This window comes from Lathyrus oleraceus, chromosome 3, assembly GCF_024323335.1.
Source record: "Lathyrus oleraceus cultivar Zhongwan6 chromosome 3, CAAS_Psat_ZW6_1.0, whole genome shotgun sequence".
Classification (NCBI taxonomy): domain Eukaryota; kingdom Viridiplantae; phylum Streptophyta; class Magnoliopsida; order Fabales; family Fabaceae; genus Lathyrus; species Lathyrus oleraceus.
The window spans coordinates 224,776,484-224,784,748 of NC_066581.1; positions in this window are offsets into that span (position 1 = coordinate 224,776,484).

Sequence of the window (8,265 nt, forward strand, 5' to 3'; positions counted from 1 at the left end):
TCATTTTACAATATTAATGACATTATCTACCAATCAAAATTTTAATTTTGTAGTTAGTATCATATTTTAAAAAATCAAATTGAATCTCAACTTCTCACTATTTACTAATTATCTATAAATCTAAATCCTCAACCTATAATTAAGGACTATCAGAAATTCAATTCCAATTTCTAACTCAACTGTAATATTAAAAAATTTGAAAGTGTTTTTTTCATTATATTTTAGTACAATTATTATTGATTTGTAATCGCCAATCAATCAATCAATTATTCTCTTTGAATAAAAATAAATTAAACTAAATTATAAATTTAACCATAAAATTGTTCTATTATCTATTATTCAATCATTAGAATCATTAAATTTTTAAGATACAAACTAATTGATAAAATTTAGTATAATTCTTATATTATTTATAATTACATCGATCTTTTTTATTACTCCTTAAAATTTAAGTTATTCTCAAATGTCCTAATAAACTCATAATAGTTATTCAAATAAGTCCACTAGAAAAAAAATTCTATCAAAATAATCAATTGATTTTCTCTATTACTCTTAAAATTCAACTCTTTTTCAAATATGTGTTTATAAAACTATATATAATAATTATTCAAATATAATTATTTAAAAATTACTCAATACAAAAAATCTAAAATTTTGATGAAGTTTAAAATTTCATATACAGTGACATTAATATATTATAGATCAACCGCGCAACGCGCGAGTTATATTCTAGTTATCTATAATTTTTAAATATGCATTAACCTTCTATGAGGTCTATTAAATGACACTAACACTCTCTCTAATTTTGAGTAATAATAGATAAAAATCGTAGATAAAATTTTTACTACTCAAAAATTTTAATTTTGAGTAGTAATAGATACGAATAACATTTACCTACAATTTTTTACCTTTCACTAAAAAGACACTAACACTCTCTCTAATTTTGAGTAGTAGTAGATAAAAATCGTAGATACGAATAACATTTATCTACAATTTTTTACCTTTCACTAAAAACTCTAGTTGGTATATACTCTTCCAATTCTTTTTTATAAGCAAAATTTACTTTTTAGATTTATTGAATAAATGATATATTTGGAATATATATATATATATATATATATATATATATATATATATATATATATATATATATATATATATATATATATATATATATATATATATATATATATATATATATATATATATATATATATATATATATATATATATATATTTTGAGATTAATTGAAATACACTGTCAGTGTAAAAGAATTTTACACCATCACTCAATTATAGACGTTGGATATTAAAAGGAGTTTGACTTTTATTTTAAAATCTATAAAGTAATACAAACGGATGATGGTGATGAATCGACGGTGTAAAACTTTTTACACTGACAGTGTATAGTAATTAATCTCTCTCTCTCTCTCTCTCTCTCTCTCTCTATATATATATATATATATATATATATATATATATATATATATATATATATATATATATATATATTCTAGTTACATCAATTAATGAATTTAAAAAGTAAACGTTGCTTATAAAAGAGAATGAACGGAGTATAAGTTTAAGGGAGGTTAGTGCATATTTTAAAATTAGAGGGAGATGAGTGTAATTTTCTCTTTTTATCACATTAAAAAGAATTAAATGATATTGTTCGACTCATGGGCCATAATTGGTGTGTCTTGATGGTGAAAATCAATTGATTATTTTGATAGATATGTGATGCTTGCTAAATAGGGAATAAGTAAGAGCGTCTTTTAAATCTAAAATTGTTGTTTCTACCAATCAACCCATACAACTCTTACACATGGATCTTTTTTGGCCCATCTAGAACCACAAGTTTTGACGAAAATATCTACGCCCTTATAAATGTGGATGACGACTTTCTCTATACATGGACATTATTCGTATCTTAGAAAAGGAAAATGTTTGCTATCTTTTGAAAACTTGTCAGGATTATCTAGAACGAGAAAGAATTAGACATTGCATCGATCCATAGTGATCAAAGTGGTGATTCCAGAATGACGAATTCGAAAGATATTATAATGAGTACAGTATTCAACATACTTTCTCCACTCTGCGAACTCCCCAACAAAATGGAACTACAAAACACAAAAACTACAACCTTGCAAATCCTAATTTACTAGGAATCTTTAAGCCTCTATTTACAATTACATAACTATGCTCAATTTCATGTGATTTCCTTTACTTTTCTTCTGTTCTTTGTGTTCCATCCATCTCCTCGATTCTTCTTCATAACTCTCATACTAAAATGCTATAAAATTTGTCTGGTTAGGAAGATTTCAGTTTACTTTGATCTTCTCCACGAATCTTCAGAATATTTCTTAAAAACCTATATAACATAAATGCATTAAAAATAAAAACTCTTAAAAATAACGATTTTAAGTTCTAAAAACATAGTGTGACAGATTGTCATCGGTCCACCTCAAATCAAGTGTACATTGGGAATAATGAAACATACTTCTTTGTTGAAAACTTGTTTCCTAGAGACGATATTATCAACAAATGAAGAAGGTCGACCTCACCCAAGCTTTCACTTGATGCAGAAAAAGGAAAAGTCGCTCAAAACAAAAGACAAGCCTAGAAGCACAAAGCCTTGTGAAAAATCTAGTGTGCATAAATATAAAAGCAAGTCCCAAGTCAACTTATTTATTACAAATTGAAAATCATAATGCAAGGCATGTATATAAAATAACTATGCAAAAGTTTAAATATCACACAAACGCGCAAACATTAAAAATTTCATGCACAAACATAAATTTAAATACCACAAAGCAGAAACAAAGATAAAGCCATCTCCATTCGAGAAGGAATATTTTCTTACAAAAGCCTTAAATGGACACAGAAAACAACTAACATATTCAAGTAGGGAATTTTTTTATCTTGGCACCCTTTTATTTTGACTTGGCACTTTTCAATTTTTTCTAATATCAAAAATACATTTTTCATTTATTATAGGGTTAATATTCATTTTTTCCTGTCATATGGGACGAGTTAGAAAAATATCTCTGTAAAAAACAAACAAACAAGAGGAATCAGACCCAAGTCACAACAACCACATGCATAATGCCTAATATTTGAAACAATAATACCTTAGAAATTATTCTCCAATCAATTATACTTATTAGAGGATTGTGGTTAGACATTATACTGCATGTCTCCAATAATTGATTGGTTAAACATTATACAATAATTGTTTTCGAAATATTAGAAAACAAACATGTATTAATAAATACAAAATAAATATGGTATGTAGATGCAGAATAAATATAATAATTAAAAATAAATAATGTAAAAGCATGTGTTAAATATATAATATATTTATAAATATTATTTTAAAAAGTACAAAATATTATTTTAAAAATATACAAATAAAAACGTATATTTATTTCAATGATATTTTAATATTGAAATGACTATATTTATTATGCATATTTTTCTCATATTTTATATTTACGACTCTTTAAATATTTTGAAAATAAACATATCTTATGGAAGAAATTTTAATTTATGTAATAATATTCAAATATATCTCATTAAAGGAATTTGAAAATTGAAATGAATATATTTATTTGAAATATACCATGGAAGAAGTTTACAAAACAATTTAATATAAGAAACATTTTCCCATGTTGCAAACTTATTTTATCCAACCAAACTATTACATATTTATGAATTAATATTAAATATTATATAGGAAAAATATATATTTAAACTAAAAAATAAATAAATTATAGAAATTAAAACTTTAAAAAATTGTGAAGAAATTTGACACTGTTAATTTCAATTTATTTTAAAAAAATACTTTTTGATAATATTCAAATATTTATATATATATATATACATATATATATATATATATATATATATATATATATATATATATATATATATATATATATATTATATATATTATATATATATATATATATATATATATATATATATATATATATATATATATATATATATTATATATATATATATATATTATATATATATATATATAAAAATATATATATATATATATATATATATATATATATATATATATATATATATATATATATATATATATATATATATATATATATATATATATATATATATATATATATATATATATATACATAACACCCTAGACTTCAAAATGTTTAAATATATATATATATATATATATATATATATATATATATATATATATATATATATATATATATATATATATATATATATATATATATATATATATATATATATATATATATGTAGCATCCCCAAACTAATAAATAGATAAATTAAAGAAATTAAAACATTAAAAATTGTGAAGAAATTTAACACTGTTAATTTCAATTTATTTAAAAAAATGGTAATATTCAAAATGTTAAAATATATATATATATATATATATATATATATATATATATATATATATATATATATATATATATATATATATATATATATATATATATATATATATATATATATATATATATATATATATATATATATATATATATATATATATATATGTAATATTCCTACGTTTTTCAGAAAATTTTATAGAAGATCACTCATCCAAATACTATTCCAAGTCAAACATGTTTAACAATGAAGTTTTTATTTGTTATGTTATCGAAAAGAATATGTATCTTGTTGATATAGGTAGTACCAATTAATCCTTATAAGCTTTCCTTCAACCATGCATTCTCATCCCTGCACAACCTCAAGACCCCTCTCATTCTGATGTGAAATCAGACAACCACACTCCGCCCTCTTCGGTCTCGAAGATTACATTTACTTTCCGTCCTCTTTGGCCTCGGGTATTACATGTCCACCAGCTTCCGCTTGGTTCGTCCCCGAACCATATCGTACTGAAATATGTCAGCTCTGATACCATATTGTAACACCCCGAATTTTTTTGTCCAAGATATTACTTAAAAAAATTATATTTACTTTAAACATAAATAAATTATCAAATTTAAATATTGTACTTTTAAATTACAATTTTGATAAAAACTCGATTTTGTAATCGCACGATCAAGTACAAACACCACATCAAGCTCACTTTATACCTTCAAATTTATTGTACCTAAAATATTATTTGTAAGGGGTTAACCTTCCATCATCCATATCAAATGAAACAAAACATACAATACGATATTATAAAATAAATCATACAAATATAACATCTTAAGAGAAATCAAATCCACAAAAATCCTTATTTCACAAATATCTTTATGTGTGCACATGCATGCTCCTAAATCTAAATGATACGGATATAACCAATTCGCCACTAAGGCACCACACAGAATTCATCCCATAATAATGAGGAAGATAATCCGTCACTAATGCGCGACACAGAAATGCACATGTCATGTCAATGAGGATGCAAATACAAATCTCGCCACTTAGGCAATCATACAACCATATATGATTAAATCGTCAAGTACATCATCTTAAAATTTATTTCACCTAATCATCCATATTCAATCATAACCGATTCACATCACAATCACACATAATAATTACAATCACAAACAAAACAAAGATTCGTCCACATCACATAGTCATGCCAAAAAACACAATATATAGAACTAATATTTATTTCGAATATAATTCTATATCAATTCTCTCTTCAGAACAATTATGCCTTGCATGATTTTATTCTATAATATCTAATTATTAGTTTCGTTATAATCATTATGAGAAAGTGCCTCTACCTTATACCTTTTTCTTTTCAAGTGCAATTAAAGATCAACCCGCGCAAGATCCTATCTTTATCATGCTTCCACATATTTCTTTCGGTCCACATGCATAGTTTTTCTCTCTTGACTCTTCATCCTCCAATCGTTTCTTTTTCGATCATTCATGAATAAATATTAAAAAAAATACGATATTAAAATACATTAAAAATACCAATTTTGAAATTAGGTAAGAGAAAATTATTCCAAAATAAAATTCAAATTTGATGAAAATATCACTTACATTCACTCGATCGTTTTGACGTTGATTTCATGCAAATCAGAATTACGATGATGAAGATACAAACAAAATTGTGGTGTTAATTAGTAAGCAAAATAATATTTTTAACTATATCAAAGAATGTGTTCTGGACTGGGCCATGACACTAGGCACGGCACGGCCCAATGCTCGCCAAGCCCACGTCCAAACGACCGTGTCCAAGCGACCACGAGGACACGTCAGGTGAACGACCGTCCGCCCGAAGAATGTCTCCCCGGCCCCTTAAATACGTGTCGGACAACGAGCGGGTCCTCCTCATATGATCTCCATCCACTCATCGTCAACCCACGTCGCGGACACCTAAGTTGTGTCGGGCAGAGCCATAACGGCATCTCACTCACCACGTCACCCAACTCCCCTATATTGTCTCCTTAGGGATAGGGGCAGTTGGACCAGGGGGCAGACCTTGGTCTAGGTCTTAACGCTTCTTACGCGTCCCCTGGCAGCTCCTCCTTGGGCCTAGCTAATCCAGCCCATTAGGAGCCTTGGCCCAGCGCTGGGGGCTCAATATAAATACCCCTTTCATGGCAAAGGGGCAGGTATTCTAACTCACACTCTGATAACCTCATTCTGTACCTTTTCTGACTTAAGCGTTGGAGCACCTTGCAGGTACACCCCCCTCTCACTTCATTCTCCGGCCCATTCACCAAGACCTTGGAAGGCCCTCCTGATCAGGTGAGATCAGTGGTGCCGTCTGTGGGAACTAGCTATCCCCATCTTCATCAAACGAGGATCAAAAGCTCATTTGTTTCTGTCCTTCCAACATGGCCGGAGAACAACATAGCGATCACAGCCGTCCCCTCGTCAACTACAATATGGACGACGGCCCGCCATCCCATGAAGCGGACGTTCGGGACGGTCATCCATCCACCCCGTCTCCAGAGCCCCAAAACAACGGAGACGCCTCTCACGCCCACAATTTAGGGGCAGAGACATTTCATCCCATTCCCGTTCCCGTTGAAGGAGACGCCGTAATGATTGCCATGGTGAATGCCCTCAATCAGGCCGGTTCTATGCTCCACCAGCAGCACGAGCGAATCATGGCCCTCGAAGCCGAACGACAAGAGGCCCGGCCCCAGCCGGTGAGTAGGATACAACAACGTTCGGAGCCAACGAAGAAGCGAGGACGTCGCTCTCCAGAACCCCACGTCAGCAGGGCACGCGCTCGTCGTGACGGTGGTCGAGCGAGAACATCACCAAGGCGCGGGCACAGCCCCGACAACAACGAACTGTCTCCCTTAAGGAGCGACGAGGAAGATTTGCATTGCCCCCTATCTCGGGCAATAATGGAAGCCCCGCTCCCCAAAGGCATGGAGAAACCACCAAATCTAGCTGTGTACGACGGGACTACAGATCCCGACGATCACGTCGACAACGTCAACGCGATGCTCGACTACCGCAATGATATAACCGGGCACCTCAAATGCCGACTGTTCTCAACGACCCTCAGGAAAGGGGCCATGGCTTGGTACAAAAGCTTGGCCCCTGAGTCCATTACGTCATGGAGAGTCATGAGGTCCATGTTCACCAGGCACTTTACAGCTTCCCGTCGTCACCCCAAGACTGAGGCGACCCTTGAAGCCATAGTGCAGAAGAAGAATGAAACACTGCGCTCATACATCGAGCGATTCAACCAAGAAGCTGTCGAGGTAGATACCACCGAGCACATGAAGAAGTATCTCCTCGAGAGAGGTCTCTTGCCCGGCAGTGAACTTAGCAGAGCCGTAGGGATCGAGCCTCCCCGCACCTTAAACGAGCTCCTGCATAAAGCCCAGGCCTACATCAGATACGAGGAAAAGCAGGTGGCACACAATGCCCGCAGCGGACGTAACGCTGGGGAGACCGAGCACTCAAAACGCGAGGACACGAGCATTTCCCGTCGCAACGGAGACAAACGAAGAGAAGAAAGACCTCGTGAGCTCCGGGAAGGAAGAGGCCCCGCGGGCAGATATAGCGAGTACACCTTACTGACAGCTCCTCGAGAGCGCATCCTCGCAGAATGTATCAACTCTGAATTTAAGCAGGGCAGGGTCAGGTTCCCAAAACCGTCTGCACCAAAGCCCCACACCGACAAATCAAAGTACTGCCGGTTCCACATAAGTCACGGGCACGTGACCGAAGACTGCGTCCACCTGAAGGATGCGATAGAAATTTTGATCCAAGAGGGGCACCTGAAGCAGTATACGAGGAAGAACGAAG